The sequence below is a fragment of the Dipodomys merriami genome, unplaced genomic scaffold, assembly GCF_024711535.1.
Source record: "Dipodomys merriami isolate MVZ:Mamm:240054 unplaced genomic scaffold, mDipMer1.0.p SCAF_11, whole genome shotgun sequence".
NCBI classification, from domain to species: Eukaryota; Metazoa; Chordata; class Mammalia; order Rodentia; family Heteromyidae; genus Dipodomys; species Dipodomys merriami.
The window spans coordinates 9,519,408-9,539,089 of record NW_027202382.1 but is presented as its reverse complement, the minus strand read 5'-3'; the positions used below and the strand labels follow the sequence as shown (position 1 = coordinate 9,539,089).

At 40.5% G+C, this 19,682-nt stretch overlaps 1 protein-coding gene across 1 annotated transcript in view; it reads left to right on the top strand.

Annotated features, from left to right (window-relative positions):
• Positions 1-11,432: 11,432 nt before the first annotated feature.
• The window catches only part of Mob3b (MOB kinase activator 3B), a 195,034-nt gene continuing 186,784 nt past the window's right edge, over positions 11,433-19,682 (top strand). The window contains exon 1 of the mRNA XM_070008333.1: positions 11,433-11,818. The gene's annotated coding sequence lies outside the window, so the exon portion shown is untranslated. The remainder of the gene's footprint in view (positions 11,819-19,682) is intronic.

Here is a 19,682-nt window from a genome sequence, read left to right as displayed (position 1 = left end):
CAAGATGGCTATCTGCAGGTCAGTCATAAAAAATGTGTGGATACCACCTTTAGATACCACATTCAATGTAGATAGCACATTCAATGCTTTTACACGTAGATTCATATTTAAGTGCTGACTGATTATTTTCTCTGACTGGTTTATTGTATTGTATAGAATGTAAGTTGTACAGTGAGTAAGTTATTAAGGCATGTATAAATATTGTTAATATTTTTCTCCTAGATGGAGAAATTTAAATAAAATACCTTTGAAATTTGTGTTTTGCAGTGATTTGTTAAGGAAAAAATTGCTGTCATATTTGAAGACTGATTAGCTTCCCGTTGAGTTAGTAATCATGTTAGATCTAATGGATCTAAATTATTTATAAATTTATTTTGTTGAAAAAAATAGATTTAAACCTTCTGTATGATCCTGGAATCATACTTTTTAAAAACTGTTTTCTTCTTAACTTCCAAATTGTATTTTGATTTTTTTAGATGGCAGACTTGGATTAATTCCTTTTTTTTGCAGTCCTAGGGGATCAAGCCCAGGGCCTGCTTGGTACATGCTCAACAAGTACTCTACCACTGAACTACATTCACAATCCTTGGATTTTCTGAGACAGAGTCTCACTGTGTGGCCCAAGCTAGCCTTTAACTCATGATCCTCTTCCCTCAGATTCCTGAGTGCTAGAATTAAAGGCATCTACTACTATTCCTAACTAGAGAATTTTTTTATTCCTGTTATAGTGATATTATATAACCTAAATACAGAAAATAATTTATTCCAATTATCTAAAGCATGCTCTAAAGTAAAAGTGTAAGGAATTTAAATACTTTAATCTGGAAAGTAATAAATAGGATTGAGCCAGGCATAGTAGCATGCATCCTTGATTTCAGGTACATGGAAAGCCTTAGGTACGAGGAATATAGTCAGGCTAGCCCATAGCAGAAAGAAGGAAGGAGAAAGAAAGAAATAAAGAAAGAAAGAAAAAGCAAAGAGAAAGAAGGCATGCAAGCAACAATAAAAAAGCACGCAAGACCTTACCTGAAAAAAGCTTGGAGCATGAAAGACTCAAGTGGGCTCGTGCCTACTGTAAGAAACAATTCATTATAAATATGACAGTTTGTTGAAAGAGTTCTTAAAACTAATTTATTGCACCAGTATAAGTTTCACAGAAGAGTTCTGGGGATAAAGCTCAAAGGTAGAGTGCTTGTTTAACATGCATGATCCTTGAAATCAAGCTCTAACACCTCAAAAAAAAAAGAAAAAGGTGTTTCGCGAGATATCAAAAGTTGAGGCTGGGAAGGTGGCTCAGTGGTAGAGCACTTGCTTGCATGCATGAGGCCCTGGGTTCCATTCCTCAGCACCATATAAGCAAAAAGAAAAAAGCCGGAAGTGGCGCTGTGGCTCAAGTGGTAGAGCGCTAGCCTTGAGCTAAAGAGCTGAGGGACAGCGCCCAGGCCCAGAGTTCAGGCCCCACAACTGGAAAAATAATAATAATAATAATAATAAAAGTTAGCCAGGCACTGATGGCTCATGCCTATAATCCTAATTATTCAGGAGGCTGAGATCTGTGGTTCAAAACCAGCCTAGGAAGGAAAGTCCATGAGACCCTTATCTCCAATTAACCACCAGAAAACCAGAAGTGGAGCTGTGGCTCAAAGTGATAGAAACTAGCCTTGAGCATGAAAGCCCAGGAGCAGTGCCCAGGCCCAGAGTTTATACCCCAGGAGGGTCAAAAAAGTAATAAAAAAGAAGGAATGTGAAAATACACCATACTAACACTTAGCAAAACAGAGCTGGGCTAGCAGCATTGGTATCAGACAATTCGCTTTCAATGAGAAGATTATTATCTGGATAAAGAAGATTTCTTCATAATAATAAAAGGGCCAGCTTAGCAAGAGTACATAGCAATCCTAAATATTTACCTAATAACTTTCAAAAGTTATGAAATAATAACTTGTGGTTCACACCTGTAAAGCTAACTACAAAGGAGGCTGAAATCTGAGGATCACAGTTCAAAACCAACTTGAAAATCCATTAGATGCTTATCTCCAATTAACTACAAAAAAAAAAAAAAAAGCCAGAATTGGAGCAGTGGCTCAAGTGGTAGAGCTCCAGCCTTGAGCACAAGAAATTTAAGACCAGTGCCCAAACCCTGAGTTCAAACCCTAGGACTGGCGCACATACACAAAATTGATAGAACTACAGCACAAGAAAACAAAAATCAACAAATCCACAGTTTAAAATATTAGTTGGAGGGGGCTGGAAATGTGGTCTAGTAGTAGAGTGATTGCCTAGCATGCATGAAGCCCTGGGTTCAATTCCTCAGTACCACATGAACAACCACAACAACAAAAAGCTGCAAATAGTGCTGTGGCTTTAGTGGTAGAGTGCTAGCCTTGAGCAAATGAAGCTCAGGGACAATGCCTAGGCCCTGAATTCAAGCCCCAGGACTGAAAGGGAAAACACACACACACATACATGTATGTATAATATATATATATGTATATATATATATATATATATATATATATATATATATACTAGTTAGAAATCTTAATATTCCTTTCTAAATGTGTAATAGTATAAAGAATGTACACAATCAGTAAATCCTTACTATCAATCAGCTTGAAGTTCTAAGTGACAGAGCACAGAAGTGAGCACAGTAAGGTCAGGGCAGATTACACATTCTTTTCAAGAGTACAAGGAGCATGTACCAACAGAGACCCTATTCTGGGCCATGAGGCAACTCTTACTGTAGTGTAAAGTATTCAAGCCATACAACGTGTATTCTCTACAGTGGAATTCAATTATAAACCAATGGTAGATATGTAGGGAAACCTCAAAAACTTGGAAATTAAACAACACTTTTTTAAAATTACGTAATTTCTAAAGGCAGATACAGTGGCTTATAACAGTAATCCCAACAATTGGGAGGCAGAGATAGAATCAAAATTCCAGGCCATCCTAGGCAAAATAAAGTTAGCAAGCAAGACCCTATCTCAAACAGCATGTTACCTGTGGTGGCACAATTCCTAACCTTTGTATTGACAATGGCAGGATCTTCCTAAAATCTGATGAAATGCCACAGTGAAACACTTTTGTACTATTAATACACACTAATAAAAAAGTTAATTCTTTTGTCTGCAGAATGAACTCCAGAATCTTAGCACCATAGTTTCCATTCACCCCTTTGACCTTACTTCTATATATTTATTTTGTCACATTTATTACTCTATTCTTTTGCTTGTCCATCTCGTCAGCTGTGCCAGATAACAAGGTCTATGAGTTTCCATTTTTGTATTTTGGTGCCTAGCATGACACTCAGAACAATTGTGGTTCCAATAAATGAGATGAATAAACAGAGTGAATATTATAAACATTTCCTTTTTCCTCTACAAAAGAAAATTTTTCTGCAAATGGAGGAAGTTATGTTTTCTGTCACCAGAGACTTTTTTTTCAGAAAGTCCTTCACTAGAATTTAGCATATGCAAAACGTGCCTTTAAATTTTCCAAGAACTTTGGGCAATGATTTTTATCTTTTTGTAATACCATCATTTTCTATTTCTGCCTTTGTGTGTCTCTCTTGCTGAAATGTTCTTTTTCCACTAATTAGTTGATAAATGCTTACACTCTTTGCCAAATAGGGCCATAGCCAGGATTCATCTGTGGAGTGTGGACGGTCAAGAAATCCAATCCAATATTAAGAAAATTGTTCCTGAACTCAGACTTGGCTGGATTGGCACCTTCTGGCATGTGCTTGTGGGTGTGGAATGTGGGATGCTTTGAAAGCTGAATGGGATCCGTCAAGCTTCAAAATTCCCTTAAGGCTGAAGGAAAACAACATTCATTGTTCAAAAACACATTTGGTTGGGGTTTTTTTTTTTCTGCTTTTCTATTCTTTGGAGCCTAAGTCTGTAAAAACACTTACACCCAGCATTTTGCTTCATGTACCTCTTCTACTTGGCCAGTGTCAGTAGTGATTTTGCTTGTGCTTTTTCAGAATGTTCAGAGCACATGGGAAACAGTTGTTTTTAATGTGCATACTGAATCCTTTGAAGGGCTACATTGCTATTTGCCATATTTTGTAGATCAATAGAATTGATAGGAGCAGGGGTCCTTGAAGTGAGATTTCTGAGGCTCAAATCTTTATTTTTTTTCCACTCCCCATTTTGTGTTGATCTTAAACAGGTATTTAAGTTCTCTGTACTGTTTCTGTTTCTTCTTCTACTAAAAGTGAGAGTAGTCTGCATAGATAGGGTTGCTTGAAAATTAGGTGGCTCCAGAGTGCTTGGAAGGGTGATTGACATAGAAAAAATGTATCATAAAATTACTGTGTATTATTTTCAGTATCATTACATTAAAAATACAGTTTGCATATCTGATTAGTAAGCCACAATAACTCTACTGAAGGATAGTAGGTGATACACTCTTAGTAAGCAGGATTTATTTGGGGATATATGACAGTCCTGGGACTTGAACTCAGGGCGTGAGCTCTGATCTTTGGTCTGTTTGAGCCACCTTCACTTCCAGATTTTGGAATAAGAGTTTCATAGGCTTTCCTGCCTGGGCTGTCTTTGAACTGTGAACCTCAGGTCTCAGCCTCCTCAGAGTAGCTAAGATTACAGTCATGAACCACCAGCACCTGGCAAACAGGATTATTTTATACCCTAAACCCATCATTCTGTCATTGGACAGAGCAGAGCATTCCCTTAGGGATGGAGAGATTGGATATATATGTCCTCCTGTTTTACAAACTGCCCCACTTTACTCCATATCTACTAAGCCACTAAAATGTCATTTCTCATCCTGAATGTCAGCAATCTCCTTTCTTAGCCCTGTTTTAATTTTTGTTTGTTATAGTCAGTCATGGGCCTGAACTCTGGGCCTGGGCTCTGTCCCTCAGCTCTTCAGCTCAAGGCTAGCACTCTACCAGTTGAGCCACAGTGCCACTTCTGCAACCTCCTTTTTTCTTGTCACCAGGATTTCACCCACCACTACTCTTCATCCTCTTGACCAATACATTTTCCCCACAGGAGGTAGAGTGATTTTTCTGATATAAAACTTTGATCTCTTCAGTCACTTTAAAAAAAAAAACCCTCAATGGCCCTGGTAGCAGTGGCTGACAATTGTAATCCTAGCTAATCAGGAAGCTAAGATCTGAGGATTGCAGTTTGAAGCCAGCTTGTACAGGGAAGTTTATGAGACTCATTGCCAATTAACTACCAAATGAATTGGAGCTGTGCTTCAAGTGGTAGAGCATCAACCTTGAGCAAAAGAGCTAAGGGACAGCACCCACACCTTGAGTGTGAGCCTTAGTTCCAGCTCTCTCTCTCTTCTCTCTCTCTCCTCTCCCCCTCCCTCATTCCACCAAAAACAAATCAAAGACAATCTTTGACACAATATAAAATTCCACAGCCCATAATCACTAGGGTTTTGTGGATCTGATCCCAGCATGCCTGTTTACCTCTTTTTCTGATGAACTATTGTAGTCTTCCCCAGCTCATCTTGATATTGGGCCTATCATATTAGGAATGTAATTCTTATTACCTGGGGTCTCACGCCCTTCATCTGGATGAACTTTACTAGTAGTCAGGATTCTAGTCTTGTTCTTCCAGGCTCCTCCCCTATTCTTTAAGCTCCATGATCCAGGGACCTACCTAATCTGTACAAACATATCTGATTGCCTGGCACATAATAATTTTCATATATATTGAATTGATTGCCCACTACCTAAAACGCTTGTTATGTTCTATGCTTATACTTCCAGCACAGGACTTAACTCATTGTTCTGTCTCATTGTTATATGTGTGTGTGTGCCATTAGACTGGAAACTGCAAAAAGCAGGGTGGGGCCCTTGCCTTTTGAATGGCCAGCTTCCAGCATAATGCTTGCTATGCAACAAGAACTCAGTAAGGTCCAAGTAAGTGAATTAATATTGTGTGCATAGCATTAATCTCTGTTGTTGAGTTTCCCCAAATACTGAAACAAAAGGATTTATGGACTCCCCTCCCCCGACTCCCAGCAGTTCTTGAATGTTATCCCATTGATGCCACTGAAATTATATGTGAACACACTTTTCTGGCTGGTAGGTCCATAATTTTCTTCACATTCCTTTTTCTGTATGTATGTGCCAGTCCTGAGGCTTGAACTCAGGGCCTCGGCATTATCCCTGAGCTTGTTTGATCCAAGTTAGTACTTTACAAGTTGAGCCATAGTTCTACTTTGAGCTCTTTGGTGGTCAATTGGAGATAAGAGCTCATGCACATTTTTTCCCCGGCTGGCTTGGAACCTTAGTCTTCAGATCTTAGCCTCCTAAGTAACTGGTATTACAGATGGAAACCAGCACCTGTGGCTAGTGGTGGCTTTTCTTCAGATTCTTAAGTCTTTAGTCATCAAAAAAGACAAGTATCTGCACCTAAGGAGTTATTTTTAAAAATTATTTGTTAAACTTGTGATAGGTGGCCAGATGAGTCACTTTAGACCTTCTGACCTGGACAAAGTACAAAGTTTGGTCCTCTGCAGCCTGGCAGCCTGTAGCTGTCTGCTGGCAGCTGGCCTGTGGCTTTCCAGTTGGCAGTCACAGGTGTTTCTTCTGGATGAATGTCCTATTGGGCCCTCCATCACTCACGTCTGGAGGGCAATCTGAGACTCATGCTCGGTCTTCTGGAGGCATCAGATATTAAAGCCACTGAAACCAGTTCCACAGAATGCCTCATCCCAGCATTCAGGGCACAGGCATTTTATGTTCAAAGCGGAGACTCCTAGCTGGAAATTTTCTCTGACTCTAACATCCACAAATGTGGCATTTATTTCTCATCTAGTCTCCCAAAACAAGAGACTAGAGCTTCTCAAAACGTCGGGGGAGGGGAGAGGGGGAAAGGACTCACAAATTTTAAAAATAACTTGACAAATGAATTCATCTGGCAAAAGCAGTCATACTAGATAAAAGAAACTTCTTTAGAATTTCACAATAGCAGTTCCTGAAAATGTAAACAGCCTCTGGGGCCAAATGAGCTGAATCACTTGCTGGCCCAAATTTGGCAGAAATAATGAACACCTTATAAAAATAAGGGTCAGTGACTGCCATATGAGGGGGAGGAACAGGAATCCAACTCAAAGACAGTTAAAAAAAAAAAAAAAAGGTTTTGATGAGACACTGAAAAGGCTGGCTTTCCACACCAAGGGTTAAAATGGACTGGGATGGAGGTAGGGGCACGGCAGCCTCTGCCTCGTTTTCTTGCTCAAACCCTCCATGCCCCCCGCCTGCCCTAGTGAGAGCCAGAGGAAGTCAGCGGAAGCCCCTGCAGGTGTCATCTTGTGTTCTGGTAACCAGACAATAGTTCTGCTGAAACTAGTAACATACATTGCAAACAGAACCCACACTATTACAACTGTGTATCCTTCCCTAGTGTTTTGTACATTGTAATAGTTTGTCCTTTCTAATGAGGCTCAGACTGTTCTAATGTACTTAGTTCAGGTCCTAGAATGATACTTGATATAGTAAGTACAGTTCTAATGTCTTTATTTGTACAGTTCTCCTTCAACGCAGAAAGTATTTTCTCAGTCCTTAGTGCTATTCAAGTACTTTTAATGTAGAGAGTATTATACTAGATTCCATATCTCAGAATGGACAGCACTTGGGAGACATTTAGCGATAAGCCCCAAGAATTGTCTTTAAACGTTAGCCTATCAAAAAGGGCAAGTTGGACGCTATGTTGGAAATGAACTATACAACTTGTGGGTGGGGATGTGAGTGATAAACCTGGGAAAGAGTAAGGGAAGGAGTGATATTGTCCAAAAAGAAATGTACTCTTAACCTGACTTATATGATTTTAACCCCTTATCACCTTTATAATAATAAAATAATTAAGGGATAGATGGGTACTTGGTGGCTCATGCCTGTAATCCTAACTACTCAGAAGGCTGAAATCTGAGGCTGGAGATTCAAAGCCAACTCAGGCAGACAAACATCAGATTCTTTTTTTTTTTTTTTTGGGGGGGGGTCCAGTTGCGGGCCTGAACTCTGGACCTGGGCTCTGTCCCTCAGCTTTTCAGCTCAAGGCTAGCGCTCTACCACTTGAGTCATAGCGCCACTTCAGACTTTTTTCTTTTTGCTTATGTGGTGCTGAGGAATCAAACCCAGGGCCTCATGCATGCAAGGCAAGTGTTCTACCACTGAGCCACCTTCCCAGCCCCAGAGATTCTTAACTCTAACTAACCAGCAAAAAGCTAGAAATGGAGGTGTGGTTCAAGTGACAGCACACCAGTCTTGAGGTAAAAAGCCAAGCAAGAGCCTGAGGCCCTGAGTTCAAGTCTCAGTACTGACACAAATAATAAATTTTTAAAAAGGCTAAAGAACTTGGAACAATCTAGAAATATGGACAAGATTTGGAAAAAACCTTAACATTGTATTTCAGGTATCCAAAGAATCATAAATTATCTGGCGTGGGTCCTTTGCAGCAGTTTTACATCTGACCTCCCTAATAACCTGCTAAAGTGAAAATACACACAGTGCATGAGAATACAGGAATGATGTATTCTGTTCTTCTTCCTTTCTATTTAACATGGAAGTTTAGTTGTGCTTTCCCTGGCAATGGAATACAAGCATGATCCTGTGAAATACCAAATGCCTATATTGCTTTTAGATGGAAGGTTAAAGAGCCACTAAGAGTGTATGAACTCTGCTTCCTTCTCAATCTGTCACAGTGACCTTTAACATTCAGAGAGTGGCTGTTCTTTAGCCTCCATCCTTGTGGAAGTTACTGGAGAAGAGTCCAATGTTCACTCCCACGCTGTGTATATTGCCTGAGCAAGACCTTAACTATTGCATTATTTGTTTTTTGTTTTTTCAGTACTAGGAATTGAAGTTGGGACCTTGTGTTTGCTAAGCAAGCACTGAGCCATGGCCCAGCCCTTTGACTTTTAGTTTGTTTTCCAAATAGGATCATTTGCTTTACATCTCCCACGTCCCATCCTCCCAGGCTGACTTGGGACTGTGAATCTCCTATTCCACCTCCACCTTATAGTTGGGATCACGCTGAACCCTAACCTTTGTAGGCAGTATACTAGTGGTTTTCTAGTCAATATACAGAATGTGTTTCATCCCAGTCTACCAGGAACTCATGGATCTTGGTTCAAATTTCTCCAGGTGGACCTGAAACTAGATCCACAGATGAGGCACACTGGAAAACAAAGGAGGAAATAAAAGTATAGTGATGAGTTTAGGAGGGGCCACCATGCTATTAGGGCTAAATTGGATTTAAATCTCTAAGAAAAATAAAAAATGTCTCTCTCAAGCATTTATCCATTGACTCTTGTTTCCCTGATTGGCTTTAGCCTCCTTCACTGCAGCACAGACTCGCTTGCTCCTGAGCTGAACAAGCTCCTGCAGCTACACAAACTTGGAGCAGTGGATAAAATAGCATCCCATATGCACTTTACTTTATAAAGGCACTGAAATCAGAAATGTGTTGGGAGCTGTACCCAGAGCACCAATGATGTCCCACACAAGCTCTTAGAGGCTGAAGAATACAAGTAGACACAGAGTCATGATTGATGGCACCAAAGAAGTGAGGACAAACCTTGAGCAAGCTTTTTAGTCTCTGACATGTGAGTGATGATGCCCACCACCTGAGGTGCACGAAAATACCTAGCACTATTCCCAGCCTATGGTAGATGCTCAGTAAATGGTAGTCCTCTGCTTCTATCTTACATAAATACCTAGAGCCACACCGGATGCTGACGCAAAAGGACCTTCCAAGTCTTCATTTCCTGATTCAGAAATTTCCCTTGTAGATCATTAACCAGCTCAACACTCTTGCTGTGGTCAAGTGACAAAAACCCGAATCTAATTTAAGGACAAATGAAACTTTTATAACTGGAAATCCCAGAGTTGCTCCTTTCTTCAGGCACCACTGGGGACCAGAACTCCGACTTTAATGTCATCAGTGCCTTCCCTTTGTGTGTCCCTTAGCTACTTCTCTTACCCAATCTTACAGATAGGCTTGCCCTATTACTCCCGAATATGGCAATATCTGGTGTAGCTTATGGGTAAACATGGAATGCTTCAAGTTTACTTCATCCTTTTCTGATGATCCCAACTCTTCTAGTTGGTGCTTCTTGGGTTCTAATTGTGCCTGAAAGTTAGTATATTCTTCTGGAACTGCTGGGCTGAAGTAGGATGCTTGTACTAAAAAAGAGTGTGAGGCAGGCCTGCTGGGCCCCATGCCCCCCCAAGGCAAGGTGAGAGGAGGGGCTGAGTGATGTGGAAAAACAGAGGAACAGAAGCAGTTGTGACAGGCAGGCCACTGCTTACTGCTTCTGGCTGATGGGCGTCAGCTCCCCGTAGTCACACCATACTGGGGAGGCAGGATCCCATTGCTAGCTTCTGCCAATGCCAGCAGAATCACATATTTCCATCCAGGGGTTGAGTGTGGCCTCATGCTAAGCTTCAAAACACAGTGCTGTGTGGGAACAATGGAAGAACTCAGCACATTCATTTGCTGTCAAACAAAGCCAGGCTGTGTCACCCTCTCCCTATGAACCTTCCAAAGTCCTCCCAGAAAAATAGGAAATGTCCCATCGGGGTAGCTCACCCTAGGTGTCTTGGACTCAATAAAAAGATTTCACATGCCTTTTTTTTTCTTGTATTATTATAAAAAATAAAATTAAAAGTTTCTCAGTATAGAAGCATCGAAGAAAAACAATACAAACACATATATAACGTATACTATATATATATATTATCTGTCATGGTCTTCCCTGGAAGACCTCTGTCAACATGTCATAAGTACTTACAAATCTTCACTGTGAGTCCATACTCTGCAGCTTTGTGAACTCTGAAAAGCTGAGCTCATATATTGTGCTTTGTTTTATGCTCTCTTTACTGATATATAATGTACATAAAGAAATATGTGCAGATCTAAGCTCCCTGAAATTTTTTTTTTTTAATACCAGTCATGGGGCTTGAACTCAGGGCCTGGGCACTGTCCCTGAGCATTTGTGCTCAAGGCTAGCACTTGAGTCACAACTCTACTTCCTGCCTTTTGGTAGTTAAATGGAGATAAGAGTCTTAGGGACTTTCCTGCTCAGGCTGGCTTTGAGTCACAATTCTCAGATTTCAGCCTCCTGAGTAGTTAATGTTACAGGCATGTGCCACCAGTGCCTGGCTATTTACTCATGTTTAAATAGATGCATAATGTCCATTGTTGGACTATACCAAAGTATATTTAACCAAACCTCAATCAAGGAATACTAAGTTATCTTCCAGTTCATTCTAGTCTCACAAACATTTTATTGAGCATCGCTCATGAGCCAGGCAGCAAACAATGATATTTAATAACAGAAAACCACAACCATTAATTTGGATTGCTCAAGAGTTCACAGGTCATCTGAGAAGTTTTGCTGATAAGGGACAGGCTCAACAAATATCTGTGAAACTACTTGTGAGGTAAAAGTAAAAGGTAAAGGGAATGAATGTAGGTGTGTTCTTCCAAAAATAAAAGAAGGAATGGGGAAATTGCAGATAGGATAAAAGAGGGTGGTTGGTAAACAGTTTTTAAAAGGAAAGGATTATTTAAAAAAGAAAAATGATGCCAGATTTCTATGTCATCAACTCAGAAGACTCAGTGAAGTATAATCTGGGATTTTGTGGGGAGCATAAGAGGAGCAGTGAATTTGGAGTGGGAGAGTCGGAAAGGAAGAAAGAGATTGCCGTGATCACTCGCCAACAGCAACAGTGAAAAACCACTCCAGGTCCAAGAAAAATACCTGGATCCGGTGCCAGAAAACCTAGATCCCAGGCCATTAGCAAGCTGCAAGACTCCAACAGGTGACTGGGCTTCCTTCTCCTTGAGCATTTGAGATGGTGGGCTCTATTCTTTCCTTCCTTCCTTCCTTCCTTCCTTCCTTCCTTCCTTCCTTCCTTCCTTCCTTCCTTCCTTCCTTCCTTCCTTCCTGCCTTCCTTCCTTCCTGCCTTCCTTCCTTCCTTCCTTCCTTCCTTCCTTCCTTCCTTCCTTCCTCCCTTCCTCCCTTTCTTCTTTCCTCTCCTCCTCCTCCTCCTCCCTCTTTTTTTGGTGCTAGTCCTGGGGCTTGAACTGGAGATCTGGGCACTGTCCCTGAGCTTCTTTTGCTCAAGACTAGCACTCTACTACTTGAGCCACAGTGCCAGTTCCGGCCTTTTCTGTTTATGTGGTACTGATGAATCCAACCCAGGTCTTCATTCATGCTAGACAAGCACTAAACCACCTTCCCAGCCCTGGACATCATTTCCAATGCAAGATTGTCTTACCAGCAAGTGTGTTCGCCTTTAGGCTTCTGACATTGATAGTTTGAGCAGCAATGGGTAGTATTTCAAATGAAAACCTTCTCTAGTATTTTCTGGGGATTAAAAAAGAATACAGGTAAAGATGTGAAAAGGGGATGAAAATGTGATTCAACTTCATAAAAAAGAATTGTTCTGGGAAGTTAATTTGAGATCTTTTACTAGGAATTGAACTCAAGGCCTTGTTTTTGCTTTGCAAATGCTCTACTTTTCGTGGGGGGAGGGGGTCCGGTCGTGGGGCCTGAACTCTGGGCCTGGGCACTGTCCCTCAGCTCTTCAGCTCAAGGCTAGCACTCTACCACTTGAGCCACAGCGCCACTTCTGGCTTTTTTCTTATGTGGTGCTGAGGAATCGAACCCAGGGCCTCATGCATGCAAGGTAAGTGCTCTACCACTGAGCCACCTTTCCAGCCCCAAATGCTCTACGTTTTGAGTCATTTTCCTCTTCTTGCTTTTACGTTTTTTTTTTTTTTTCCCCTTCAGGTAAGGCATTGGAACACAAACCTCCTACTTTTAGCTCCCAAGTAGCTGGGATCAGAGGTGAATGCCTGCTCTACTGGATAGAAATCTTGATGAGCTACCTAGCTTCAAGTTCTCCTTGGAACAAGATATCAAAGATAGGATGGGGGGGGGGGGAAGGAAGAAGAAAAAATAAGGAGGGAAAATGGAAGTAAATTAATTTTCTTTTTATGGCAGCATTGGGGTTTGAACTCAGGACATTATGCTTATTAAGCATTCTACCACTTTGAATCACACTTCTATCTGGAAGGAAGTTATTGATTCTTTTCTATAGAGACTTTGTTACTCTAAAAGGCAGAACAACTTGGGGAAACATATTAAATGATTTTTTTTCCAAAAATCTCTTAAGAGACCTTTTTCTCTCCCTCACAAAGTATTACTTGGGCTATTAAGTACTGAAGACAAATCTCTTTCATATTACTGGACATGAATCAGTATCACAGTTGAGGCTGGTGCAAAGCCATTTTGAAATTCAATAATTATGCAACCCAAGGGAATTTCCAAATGGTGAAGTAGCTTCTTAAGAGGAAATTAATATTGAACAGTGTATCAAACCTAACTGAAATCTTGAGAATTTAGGAGCCAGAGTGGGTAGAACTGTTGGAGGCTAAAGAAGATTGAAATGAATGATACTCTCACTTTTTTTTTTTTGGCGTCAGTCCTGGGGCTTGAACTCAGAGCCTGAGCCCAGTCCCTGAACTTTTTTTTCTCCATGCTAGCACTCTACTACTTGAGCCACAGCTCCACTTCCAGTTTTTTAGTGGTTCATTGGAGATAAGAGTCTCACTGACTTTCCTTCCCTAGGCTGGCTTTGAATGGAGCTCCTCAGAGCTCAGTCTCATGAGTAGCTAGGATGACAGCCAAGGGCCACTGGCCCTCGGGAATACTCTCTTTTGTCTCTTGCCTTAATTATAATGTTGAAAGAGAAAAAAATTGTTTATGTGTTTATCTTTAAGCCAGGAAGGCAAAAGGTATTTGGAGAGGTTCCCAGTTCATCAGAAGCTCCCTTTAGTCTGACAGTGGAAAAGTTTACTCTCTTCATTCCTTTCCTATCTGTGTTCAAGGAGGACTGAAGAGATACAAAGCCTTTTTATCTGTGTTTGCTGTGCCAGGTAGCTGGAGGTTAATGACTATATTGGTGATGGTAGCACACGTCAAAAACAAAAGCAGTAAGGCCACGTCTATTAAATTGAGAAAGTCATTTTGAGACCCTCCCCTGTTTTCCTGTTTAAAAGATAAATGCTAGCCAGGCATCGGTGGCTCACGCCTGTAATCCTAGCTACTCAGGAGGCTGAAATCTGAGGGTTGTGATTCAAAGCCAGCCCGGGCAGGAAAGTCCATGAAACTCTTATCTCCAATAAACCACCAGAAAACCAGAAGTGGCGCTGTGGCTCAAGTGGTAGAGCGCTAGCCTTGAGCTGAAGAGCTGAGGAACAGCACCCAGGCCCAGAGTGCAAGCCCCACTATTGACAAAAAAAAAAAAAAAAAAAAAAGATAAATGATGACTATTTCAAGTTAGAAGCATTCATGATAGCTTCACTTCTCCATCTTTTCTCTATTAATAGCTTTGAAAGCACAACTTCCCAAGCCAGTGAGCACACACATGATCTACTTGTTCCATTTGTGAATGGTACTAAAGTCCCCCTCCAGAATTGAATTTAGGGGCTCAAGCATCTAAAGGGGCTCAGTTGCATCTAAAGTAGATACAACTACTTTAGAGTCTGGCTTTCCAGGCAACTAACAGTCCTTGGGTTTTTTTTTTTTAATTGTATTTTATTTTATTTGGGAACATACTGTACAGAGGGGTTACAATTACATGGGCAGGATAATGCATACATTTCTTACCAAGCATTGCAGCCTCCTCCTTTGTTTACCCTTCACTTCCCTTCCCCGCCTCCCCCCTCCCCCCACCCAATTTTACCCCCCTCCCCCCACCCAATTATACCCCCCTCCCCCCCCCACACCGACATTGTAAAGCTGGTTTTGACATGACATTTTGTACTTCTCATTGTTGCAACAGGTCCACCTGAATCCTTAAACGACTTGTTTGTCCCCATCTCCTCCACATGTTATACTGACATCAAATATAGTGAAAGCGGGGGCAGTCCTTGGGTTTTATCTAAGCCAACACGTGACATGGCGAATAAATTGCTTCCCTTTATTCAAGTACTGAGGCAGACCACCAGGGTACCACACCTGGGTTATGTTAAGCCAGACCAAAAACATCAGGCTGCTGCCTGGAGGAGAGGCACACAGTAGAATCACATTCTTTTAAAGAAGAAAAACCACACAGTCTAGTAGGAAAATACTCTAGTGGGAGCATTGAATTGCTATGAACAATAAAAATGGATCCGAAAAGCAGGAGCAAAAAGCACCATCTCTTCAATAGTATTATTATTTTTTTTACTACTTGAAGAACATCCACTCTATAGCTAAATAATGGAAGGTAGATAATTATCCTTTATGATTCCACGCTGTGCCATCTTGTACAGTGTACTGATCAGTTGTGAACAATGTCAGAGTTGGTCCAGCTCCCAACCCTGATCTTTCTATACCTCAGTTCCACTTTTGCAAACGTTACTAAGGTAATACAGAGGTCAGGGGAAATTACTGCAGACATCCAGTGTCATTATGTGAAATGGTAAGAATTATGCTGGTAGCAAACACGCATTAAGATAATGTATGAATCTTGTCATGGTTGGAAATTGCTTAAAAGATCTATTTAGCCTCCTCTTGAATTGCCCTCACTTCAGTGTTTAGCAGGAGACATGCAGATTAATTTTTTTTTCTTATTTTCAGGACATAAATTCTGTTATCACAGTTGCTTCCATAAAACATTGGGACAATCGCTTTATTTGTAGCATCAGTCAGAACCTTGCAAACCAAATCACAAAGTATGCCTCACTTTTGAAGATCTGTTAGGTACTCATTTTGATTACTGAATTCTTCTTGCTTGGGATGAAAGGACTCTGAGACACCTGCTCTTATTAATAGACCACCTGTAGCAATTGTAATTAGCACATTCATGAGCACAATGACACTGCATAATAAGATTCACAAATATGGAAGATTAGGCTCTTACTGTTGCGAGGCAATGGAGCTCAGAGCACTGGAGTGTTGGGCAGTCAGAATGTGGATTTATGGGCCTGTGCTTATTAGTGATTAGGCAAACATTTTTCTCCACTTTTATTCTGCTGCCATCTTACTGCTGTGATGTTGCCATGGTGACACCTTTCCAGTATCCTTTGGCTTTTTTGGTACCCTCTCAGGGGAAGCTGTAAGACAATGATTTGGTAACAGAATCTTCTGGGGATTTTGTTTACAACCCATTGAAGACCAGTAAGGATTTTCTCTAATGGAAAATGTATAAAATGTAAACTGGAAATGTTGAAAATTAATTTGCACTGACTTGGATGAAAAATGTGTATGTTTTCATTCAATACCGAACTGCTTAAAAACTACAACTTTGGCGTGGCGGGGGCGGGAGGGGGGATGGAAGGGATGGGAAGGGGAAACAAAGGAGGAGGCAACAATGCTTGATAAGAAATGTACTCTTTACCTTGCTTATGTAATTGTAACCCCTCGGTACGGTATTTTCACAATAGAAATAATAATAAAAATTCTCTTTGTATTCCCCATCAGAGAGATGATATTCCAAGGGACTTCGAAGCTTCTGATTCCATACGACTATAGCATGTGCTAAAGTCTCTTACCATCATGAAGGAGGGACTATATATATATGTGTGTCGGGTATGTATGTGTATGTGTGTGTGTGCGTGTGTGTGTGTGTGTGTGTGAGAGAGAGAGAGAGAGAGAGAGAGAGAGAGAGAGAGAGAGAGAAAGAGAGAGAGAACTATGCCAAAAAGGACAATAGATGGCTTTCCTTGAACACTTACCACATGAAAATGAACCACGCTAACTGAACACATTATATGTACTCTTTCATTAAGTCCATACAATCACCTTTATCATTATCCCAATTTTATAAGATGAAGGTCCCTTTGATTCAGAGAAGTTAGATTCACCTCTTATCACCCTTCCATCACTGTGTCTCTAGACTATTCCAGGTCAGTCCTTCTCTTTCCCTACAATTAAAATTCACAAGGGATCCATCCAGATTCCTCAGATTTATTTCAGGGGAGGATTCTCTGAAGCAGCATGGAAACTGACAATGTGGCATAATGTGTGGCCTTTTCCTCTTATGTATCAAGACATACACTGTGCTTTTAGCTATAAGACTCAGAAGCAATGCCCCAGTCTTACTAGTTGTATAATCTTAGGCAACTTAAGTTAGCCATTTCAGCCTGTTACTGCCTTAATGAAAAGAAATGGCAAAAACAAAACAAAAACCATGCTTGCCTACAGATTGGGAATAGGCCAGTTGCTATCAGTCCCATTTCTGCTCTTTGAAAACCTTAGGAATGACCCAGAATTGCAGGCTCTAATTGCCCTTTTCTAATGACAGAGCTCACATTCTTCTAAAATATTTTATCCACCAAGTTTGTTTTCTCTTGTTCCCTTTGGAGTGACAGGTTTAGACATTACTTTGGCATTTGCTTCAGGTAATTTTTCTCCATTAATAATTGCTAACAAAAGTAATTAAATTTCCTTTGATCTTTAGCTTACCATTTGGGATCCCAGCTCTTATCATCTAACTACATACCTAGTCCTCAAAAGATTTAAATTAATGTTGGTTTCCAAAACAAATTAAAATTTTCCCCCTAATTTCAAGTAGTGTTTTCTCCAGTGTTTTACTCTGTCCTTTGTACTTAAATTTCAACTATGTTTTTCATTTTGGAGGTTATTGCAAATGTTGAACCTTTACTAAAGCTCTCCCCGATTGTTTCAGACAGATTTGACATTTCTTATATCTATGTCCCATAGAAATTTATTGTGTCCCTCTGCTCTTCTGTGGATTTTTGCTCTTAGTAGTTCTTCTGACATTTTATCAGATTTCACACATCTTGAGGGCCAAGACCCAAGATTCCTTATTGCCACATAATAGTGGCAGGGGAAGATGAGGGTTATAGCTATGACTTGCGTCACATGACCAAGTTCAAAGCTCATCTACATGGTATGTTAGATGCATGACTTTGGGGAAACTAATCAGCCTGTATACTTTCTATCCTTACCTGTACCTACCACACAGGGATCTTGTGAAAAGTAAATGAGATTCTCTATAAAAACAATTTAGCCAGTATTCAGTATGTTTTGGAGACAGTTTGCAGTGTCTACAGTGAGTTCTCTCCATTGAATAATTCAATAAGTATTTATTGAGTATTAATTAGTCTGCATGAGCTAAGAAAATACCATAGACCATATGACTTAAAAACCAGTTTTCTTTTTTTGTTTATTTATTCATTTTGTTTTAGACAGTGCTAATATTTGAACTCAGGGGCTCATGTTTGCATAGCTGGCATTCTGCCACTTGAACAACACCTCTAGCTCTACTTTTACTGGTAGTTTTAGAGATGGAATCTTACAGACTTTCTGCTCAGGCTGAGATCTCAGCCTTCTAAGTAGCTAGGATTATAGCCATGAATCACCAGTACCAGGCCCTAGAGTACACACTTGTAGTTTAGGAGGTTGGGAAACTTAAAACCCGGAAGGCAACATTTTGGATCCTAGTAAGTACTCCTTTCCTGGTTTGCAGTTAGCGGTCTTCTAGTTGCATGGAGAAAGCACTCTCTTGCCTCAGTTTTTTCTCTCTTTCCTCATCTGTTTCCTTTCCCCCCTCATATCCTTTACTTCTATCTTATTTTTCCCTCCTTCTTCCTTTTGTCCCTCCTCTTCTTCATCTTAATCTTCTTCCACTGCTGCTACTACTTCCACAAGGAGGGTCTTACCAATCCTCATGACCTCATCCATCTCTAATTACCCCTCCCCTAAAAACTCTATCTCCAAACACCATCACAATGCAGTTAGGGTTTCATCACATTAATTTTTAAAGGAATGCAACACAGTCTATATCAACTACGTACACATTGATCTAATCTAGGGATACAGCAATGAATGAGACCAAAGATTATGTAACATATGTCTATAACCTGTGAATACTTTACATTCCTTTGGCAAAGAGGAATTAGGTTGAGATGGAATTGTTTACTAATCAGCTGACCTTAGGAAGATAAACCTGGATTGGCTGGCTGTAATCAGTAAGATACTTGTAAGTGGAAGAAGGCACAGAGATCACAATGTTCACCTTGTGTTGTTGATTTAAAAAAGGAGAAGGTGGCTCAGTGGTAGAGTGCTTGCCTTGCATGCACGAGGCCCTGGTTCGATTCCTAAGCACCACATAAGCAGAAAAGGCTGGAAGTGGCGCTGTGGTAGAGTGTTAGCCTTGCACTGAAGAGCTGAGGGACAGTGCCCAGATCCAGAGTTCAGGCCCCATGACTGACAAAAAAAAAAAAATGGAGAAAAGGGACAACAGGTCAAGGAATCCAGGTGGCCTCTAAGAAGCTAGTTAAAAACAAGAAATTGGATTCTCTCCTATAGGAATGCAGCTCTGCTGAGACCTTGATTTTATACCAATGATGAGTGTGTTGCTGTCCACGCTGGAAGTATAAGTATAGACAAGAAATTTATATTGTTTGAAGCCACGAAAATGATTATTTTTTTGCAGCCAAGTAAAATATATAGTGTATCAAATGACAACATATTCTATGGGAAAAATTGGAGCAAAAACTCTGGAATGTGGATTCTCTCAGGCTGAAAGGATGATTGTGCTTTTAAGTAAAAAATTCAAAGGGGAGAGCTTTGGTGAATGTGAGCACCTGGCTGAAGAAATTGAATAAGGAAGTAGTTGAACAATTAAAGTGATTGTTCAGGCAAAAGGCACAGCTAGTATTAAAGC